This window comes from Rhipicephalus sanguineus, chromosome 10 (genome assembly GCF_013339695.2).
Source record: "Rhipicephalus sanguineus isolate Rsan-2018 chromosome 10, BIME_Rsan_1.4, whole genome shotgun sequence".
Classification (NCBI taxonomy): domain Eukaryota; kingdom Metazoa; phylum Arthropoda; class Arachnida; order Ixodida; family Ixodidae; genus Rhipicephalus; species Rhipicephalus sanguineus.
Window position 1 is genome coordinate 64,029,901 of NC_051185.1, and position 8,476 is coordinate 64,038,376.

At 43.4% G+C, this 8,476-nt stretch overlaps 1 long non-coding RNA gene across 2 annotated transcripts; it reads left to right on the forward strand.

Annotated features, from left to right (window-relative positions):
- The first annotated feature begins 271 nt into the window (after positions 1-271).
- On the forward strand, positions 272-8,476 carry LOC125760196 (uncharacterized). Of its 2 annotated transcripts, none has more exons than XR_007417831.1 (3): positions 272-501; positions 2,398-5,200; positions 7,122-8,476. It is a non-coding gene; the product is annotated as an uncharacterized LOC125760196 (long non-coding RNA). The 2 variants fall into 2 exon arrangements; XR_007417830.1 differs by having other exon boundaries at positions 2,398-5,188.

The window sequence follows — 8,476 nt, forward strand, 5'->3', positions numbered from 1 at the left end:
CAGGCTTGCGTATCCAAAAAAATTCGGGGTTAGTTATTTCTTTTAGAAGCCTGAATTTGTCTTGGCAGCGTCTCGTGCGCCGCGCGGTTAGCGCGGTGCAGGAGCCGATCCCACACATGCGTTTCGCCGGAGTAAGGGCTCTCTCGCGAACAATAGATGACGTCACTGCTACGTCACTCACGTGTGACGTCACTTGAAGACTTTCTTTCCCTAAGTTAGTTTTGACTTTTCCCCGTGTCGCCACGGAGTGCCTAGTATGTCACGTGCTTGATGAATTTCGTCCCTAGTGTCCTAGTGTCATCTTCACCTCCGCCGGCGGTCTCCGCGCACGTGTCACGAAGTGTCGTCGGTGTCGTCAAGTAGCCGCAAAAGTCAATACTCCCATGAAATGCGACGTTTGTGGCGTTGGCCTGTCTTCACTGGAAAAATATGTGGAGCATCACATCGCAGCGCACAAATTCGCCGCCGACTACGTGCAGCAGGCGTTCCACAAAGATAAAGGTGAGTACCCATCCTGTTTTCAGTTTATAGTTGTTGGAAAAGACAGTGTCAGTGCATTTTTATCATCTTTTGTGGTGAGGCTGTACAGCACATGACCGCTTCCACGTGCATTCACTGTGCCAGCTAGTTATAATTCGCATGTGCTTGTCGCGTAGAAAAAAAAAAAGAAAACAAGTATGCACAGAGGCACTAATTTTCACAATTTGCTCGATCACACTGCCGCTTGCGTCGCTTTTTTGTTTTCCCTCTAAAAACAAAGCAGAGCAAATATGTCCGGTGGATACATGATGTGTTGAAACAGGTGAGCGCACAAGACAGGGACAGTGAAAACGACACATAGAGCGCTACTTCCAACTAACATTTAATGCACTACACTCATCACGTGGTAACATCGAGTGCTTCAGAACAAGACTATAAAAAAAATGTATTTTTTTTTCTTCCTTACGCTTTTTTTTTCTCGCTAAAGATTACAGGCGGTAACGTGCCCATGGAAACAGGGCGACAAAGCGAAAAAACCCTTGATACCATACAGAAGTTTTTGACCGAGCTCATGAATGCGTTATCAACGGCAAAAACGGCTGTGTGATAAATGCGACATGAGATGAACATGGGTTTTAACAAAAAGCGGGTCATCCAAATGAAGAAACAATGATGCGGCTGAACAAAGGAGGCTGTAAAAAGGTATTAAAAATGGCCTTGAAAAGGTTAACACTTAAAAAGTGAGAACAACAATAAAAGTTTTGCAAAAACGCAGACTCTTTCTTCGAGAGTGACACAGCTGGGTCCGAGCTGTTACATGATGCATCATATATTTCTCGAGCTATGACAGCCTGGTCAAGAAAGGGGGTACAACCGCAAGCTGCACAGTGTAAGGCCATGTTGCCGTCAGACTTTTAAATTGTTGGCGTGTTCACGCAAGCGATCGTTAATACATTGGCCAGTTTGGCCGATGTAAACACATCCACAAGAGAGCGGAATCTTATACACGATGCCGCATTTGCAAGACAAAAACTGCGTGGTGTGCTTCTTGCAGCATGTCAGGCTTTTCACTGTTCACGTTTACACGCTTGCACAGGCCTCCAAAGTTTGTTGTGGGCGGTAAACACTACACTGACTCCTGCGCACCCTGCAGCCTTCTTAATCCTATGTGACACTTGGTGCACATATGGGATAACAGCAGTTTTTGTCCCATCTCTGTTTTTTGGAGGCACATCACTGGTTTTCTTGAGTCTGTGCAACAAGGTCTCCGCAAGGTCACACAAAACTCTGGAAAACGTGTGCTCTCGAAGAAAGATTTTGTGTTTTTGCAAAACCTGTTGACTTTTATTGTTCTTACTTTTTAAGTTTTAACCTTTTAAAGGCCTTTTTTAATACCTTTTGATGACCTCCGCTGTTAAGCCGTACACTTTGTTTCTTCATTTGTACGACCCATTTTTGTTAAAACCCATGTTCATCTCATGTCACATTATCACCCAGTCGTTTTTGCCGTTGATAACACATTCGTAAGCTCGGTCAAAAACTTATGCTTCAGAAGTTGTTCAGAAAGAATATCAGTGCACTGAATGAGATGAAGGGTAACTGAAGGACTTAATTTATTTTGTGAAGCAGAGAGAGTGAGGGAGCAAAATAAAACATTTGACATTAATCTATCAGGGGCGTAGCCAGAAATTTTTTTGGGGGGGAGTTCAACCATAGTTTATGTATGTTCGTGTGTGCGTTTGTATGTGTGCGTGCCTATATACGCAAGCAAAATTGAAAAAATTTCGGGGGGGGGGGGGGTTTGAACCTCCCCAACCCCCCCCTTGGCTACGCCCCTGTAATCTATGTCTAAGGCCTTTGAACTATTTTCGTTGGTTTAATGTCTCTCTCTGATACTATGTTGTATTTGTATTACAGAATTCAGTGAATGGAAAGCTCAGGAAGAGGCGAATGAGAACTGTTGGTTTATTCTTCACACGGCTCCCAAAAAGCTGGCCAGTGGGGAAACGAGGAGCCACTACTACTCTAATAGATCAGGAGTGGCTAGGCCGAAGGAAGGTCATGGTAATCGTCGAGAAAAAAGTCAGGGTACCTGCAAGTCCGGTAAGATATGTCTTTCATTTATTACTGTGACGAAGAAGGAGAACACTCAGAGCCCGGCACCTGAAGATATCACCATAAATGTAAGGTACCAAAGAAAGCATTATGGCCATAAAGCAGAAATTCAGCACTTGAGGATGAGTGACAAAGAAAAGGCCAACGGGGTTAACCAACGTAGCAGAGGACCTGGAGCGTGGTGTGCCCATGAAAACCATATTGAATAATATAAGAACATCTGTTGGGGGCATGTAAGCTGAGGCCAGCACATTTGGCAGAACGCATAACTCTGCATAACATCAAACGGCAGTTTCACATTGCTGCTCCTGAACAGTGTCACACCAATGATGCTGTCAGTGTAGATATGTGGGTGAAAGCAATGTAAGACAAAGGTGAAACACTTGTCTGTCTGTATAAGGCACAAGGTGCAGTGGACCCAACTGGTACTTTTGGTGCAACAGATTTTGCCCTTGCTTTGATGACAGAGCCACAAAAAGAGCTGTTAGAAGAATTGGGCACGGGCACTGTGTGTCTTGACTCAACACATGGAACTACAGGGTAACAGTTTGAGCTGACCACTCTTCTAGTGCTAGATGAAGTGGGATAAGGTATACCTATAGCCTATTTCATCTGCAACAGGATGAATGAGGAAAACTTGGCAGCTTTTTCAGGTCTCTTGAGTGTGCCATCAACGAAAAAGTGGCTGCTAAGACATTTATGTCTGATGACGCCTCACAATTTTACAAGGCATGGTCGTCAGTTATGGGTGTCCCTCAGCAGAAACTTCTCTGCACCTGGCATGTGGATAGGAATTGGCAGAAGAAGATACATGAGTGTGTAGAAAAACAACTGAGGCCAGACGTGTACCACAACGTGCGACTCCTTTTAGAGTTCCTTGACCAGCAAGAATTTGAAAAGTATCTTCAATCATTCCTTGACACTGAGGAAGAAAAACTGAGGGATTTTCTGAAGTACTTCAAGGACAACTATGCAGTTAGACCTCAAGAGCGGGCCTACTGCTTTAGGACGAGGGCAGGTATCAACACCAACATGCACCTTGAGAGCATGCACAGGACGATGAAGCACAGCATGCTGGAGGGAAAGAAGAATAAGCGTGTTGATAAACTAATTTCTGCACTCATGGACTTGACATATCATTTTTTGATGAAGAGGGCAATCCAGATGATCAAAGGGCAAGAAGTTGAGTGCAGTTGAAAGGTACCACAGATCTGGCACTGAAATGGGGGGGGGGGGGGCAGGTTGTGCCAAATTAAACGAAGACGGCACGTGGACTGTGCCATCTCAGTCTACTAAAGGGCACTCTTATACAGTGACAAAAGTCGGGGATGCTGCTTGCTGTCCCTTGAGATGCAATGAATGTGCAGTGTGTGCGCACCTGATACACTTCAAAGTGTGCAAGCACATTCACTGTGTGGTCATTGCTAACACATTGTCAAGCAGTGACAATAACGACTATGAGAGCCCACCTGAAACAGTAACTGAAACGAGTCGGGCATTGCACATAGTGCAAAGCATTGCAAAGCTGGAGGCGGCCACAACAGTGCCGAGCCAAAAGTCATGGATCGATCTCGGCCGCGGCGGTCACATTTCGATGGAGGCGAAATGGTAGAAGCCCGTGTACGTACGATGGCAGTGCACGTTAAGAACACCAGATGGTCTATAGAACACCAGATGGTCAAAATTTCCGGAGCCCTCGACTACAGCGTGCCTTTACCTACCTCGTGGTTTTGGCACGTAAAACCCCAGAAATTATTATTATTATTGCCAATGATGACCACATGCCTCAACAAATATGAAAAGTACTATGTGTTGATGTTGGCACTGGACCGAGGTTTCCACTAAATATAAAATTTAAGTCACTCATATGTCTCATCTGCTCTATCTGACACAACTGCTGCTGTAATTAATAATTGACTGGAATGCAAAGTGTTCGATTGGTGAATGTGCTGACCTGCCCATTTCTCACTTATGATTTCTCATTTCAGATATTGTATTACTGATTGTAGAGGTGTTAAATGACATTGATTTCCCAAAGCTATGGAGGAACCAAACCAGCATTTTAATAAAGCCTTATTGTCAAAGCTTAACCTGGTTGTGTCTTCCTGTGTTGATAATGCATACTTGTGCATGCGGTTTCTGCACTACATTCATTACAGTAATGCAATGCAGTTTCATTTCAAGCCACGAGGACAGAGTCAGAATCGATTTAGATCTGTTTCTTTCTTTATGAATGCTTAGATTATTATTGTTGTTGTTATTATTATTTATTATTATTATTATTATTACTATTATTATTATTATTATTATTGCAGCGGTATTTGCACACGTTTTCTGGCTACGGCGCGAATCCTTTATTACAGTACAGAGGAGAGCTCGATCAACATCGACATCGTCTGCAATGGCGGATTGTTTATTTGCAATTTGCAGCGTTTGCGCGATGTAAATTGTTCTTTCGCTAGTTTCTTGTACGCGGTAATGTTAACATTAACGCTCGCTATCGAGTTTAGGGTATGTCTTCTCACACGTGAAGGTGTGGTGCCTTTTTCACCCGTGGATATTCGTACTCGACTCCGCTCGCCCGCCATAGCAGGTGAGGTCATTGGTAAGATACACGTTCCGATGCAACTTCCAATTCAACATTGTGCTTTGTATGAGTGTCATGCTCTGCGCTTTCGATAGGTATCGAGCTCTTTGATCGTTAACTTGCGCTAGATGTGGTATCGAGTCAGTCGAGCTCTGAAAAATCATTTCCGATGATCGGGACACGATCGTGAACGTGCATGAACGCGCGGGTACCACACAAAATATAAGCTAAAGCTGTGCAGCAAATTCAGATGTACTAGGTATTGCCGCGAACAAATATTGCTTTGCTAATGGGCGTCGATGACTGCCCAGCCCCCCCCCCCCCTCTTTTTTTTTTGTACATACATGTAAACCGTGATTTCAATTTGACAGCTTTGCTTTGAAGGCGCTTTTAGTGCTATAATGGAAGCGATAGCTTGCTTTTGATGACCTCTGCGCTGTCAGTGCATCAGGACATTGCATTATTGATGAGACAGAATTGTTCACGTCCAACACCCCTCGCAACGTAAAGCTTTTGAAAATCCTTGCGCTACACTTGCTCGTTTTCACGAAAGGGGGTGTTTTTGGAAGAGTTCAAGCACCCTTGACCTAAAGACGCTGATTTCTTCTTATCAGTGCTAGAGTTACTGACTACGCTACCTAAAGGTAGCATATGCAGTAACTAATCAGTGCCTGCCAGCAGCGCACCAATTGAGGGTGTGTTCTGTATAACTTCGTGCAAAAAAAAAAAAAAAAAAAAACAGAACTAAACGCACAGTAGAACTTGCTACAACTGAGCTGCAAGTCGGGTTGAACTTTCGATTCAAGTGCGAGCTTTCATTCGACTACATTAAACCCTTTCAGACGCGATCTATGAAGAACTGCCTGTAATTCGTCAGAGTTGCACATTATCTCAAGGGACTCGACGTTGCAACAAAAATATTGTCATGTATGTGCTTTATAGTAGCTAATCTTGATTAAACTGCAATTGCATTGAACCTGAAGTCATTCATGTTCTGCTTTTTGCAAAAATAGAATGAAATCTCAGGCTAGAAATACAGTACTAATTTTTCTTTTTTTGGTTATGATCATTTCGAGCAAAGATAAATTATACTTTTTAGGTGACTTGGAAAAAGCGGAACATCAAACATGGTAGTGCCTTCTGCTAATTGACTATATTTAACAGTACACTGCAAAATGAAGTTGAAAACAGATCTATTACACAGGAGGTTCAATTTATCCATTCTTAAATGTATCTTGTTCTTTCTTAGCCACTAGTCAACACGACTAGCAAAAACATGTGATGTAGACAGTTGTATACAAAGCGTCTTAAACAGTTATAGAAAGAATGGTGTGCTAAAAGCTGCAGCAAGACAGAGTACGACTTTGCGAAACTGCAGTCGTAAGTGCCGCCGCTTTAGGTTTACAGGTTGATCCATCCACGGCTTGGATGTAGACCATACTTAGAAACTAACTCGGATGATACCGTTGTCACATGGTGCACTGCTGATTGCAATTAAGCCCAATCAGGGTCAAATTTCTCAACAGTGATTGACTCGTTTCTGCAACTTGCATACAGTAAATAATCACAGTAGAGAAATTCTACCCAGTCAGGTCCCATCGTGATCAAAATTGACAGTATGACACCCATAATACATATTTGTCTGGGAGGCCAACTTTCGGATATACAGGTCTTACTAGAAAAGAAAAACTAGATACATTGTTCGATAGCAGCCTATTAACATGTTGGCTCACGCACTTTTTCAAGCACATTCAAGACGTGGCATGAAACTCTTGCTAAACTCTTCTCACTCAGTTTGTACCAATCAGCTTATTTGCCATGTTATATACAAACAGATGCGGTCACCTATAGTGCACACTATGGGCTCACTTTCTTGAGCTAAATTTTCGTGACGTACAGCCTGACACTTAGAAACACCATGTGGCTCTCTTGTTTGCAGTTCATCCGCCTTGGTGCAGTTGGCCTGCCTTGCAAACTCATAAACGGCATTGTGTGTTGCTGCCATGTCTTCCGTTACTTTCTCTCAGTAGCATGAACGAACTATCCGCACCCGTTTTGTCTGCACTACAACGGAGATGCCTCAACTTCAGCCTATGTTAACCCCCACTGCCTTTCAAGGAACTATGTCAACAATGCCAGCACTATGTGCTGCTGGGCCTCATAACATAAGCTTGCTCAGTGGCACAAACTGTCCATATACTTTTGCCCCACAATGCAACTGTGCCATTCTCAGTGGTCCGTATTGGGAAGCACTCCAGATCTACAAACACTATGATGTGCTGTTGGCTGCTAGAAAATGACTCGTTTATAACAGCGGAGTTTTGCACAACATAGAAAGGGTTATGAATGTAAAAATGGCCATCCACTCCCATTTGTCCATCCACTCCCATTTGTTGCACAAAGCTACGAGAAAATTCATATGGATTTCTCATAAAGAACAGCATTTTAGTTGGCGAAAAATTTGACATGGTCCACAGTTTGAACTCGAGAACGACTTTTTTTCGGGGTGGTCGCTCTACCATTTAAGCTAACCAGTATGCTAGTAATCAAAGTGCGAGGGCAAATTCAGTTTGAAGCGCATGGACACTGAATATGACAAATGAGTTCTGTGGAAAGCACAGTAGGTATAAGTAGCTTATAACCAGCTGCAAGTAATGTTTTTTCTTTCAAGTTTGATTTTCATAAATAGATATTAACGCAGAATCTTCTGCTAAAAGCTGCTGCACGTTTCCACAGGACCCATTTGCCACATTCTGTGTGCTTTGACTTTTCAACTAATTGGCCCTTACACTGCCCATTGCTAGCCTACTGGCTATCTCAGTTGTAGAGAAACAGCCCTGGAAAGGTGTTGGTTCCAGGCTTGAGCCCAGGAACAGTACGAATTTTTTGTCTTCCTTTCTGAGAAATCAGTATGGATTTCCTGGTAGCCTTGTACAAAACAGGTGGATGGCCATTTTTCAATTCAAAATAACTTGTTCTCTACACAGATGATGTATGCGAACACAACTGTGATGCCTTGAATCATGTCTGGACGAGCTGGGCTTGGAGCATGTAGCCAAATGTCATGGTAGGAGCTCCAAGTGAATGTTCTCAAATGTACATTGTTCCAGTGCTCCCAGAACGAGGAAAAAGCTGGGACACAGCACTGTGTGCCTTGGCTTCTTTCCTCGCACTGTGACATGATGAAGTAGTACCAACTAGCCCAGTTCATTGCGCTCTAAAATGTGTTTAGCTACTTGTGATGCCGTTCAGACCAATCTGCTTGGCACATTCACAGGTAGCAATAGAACAGAG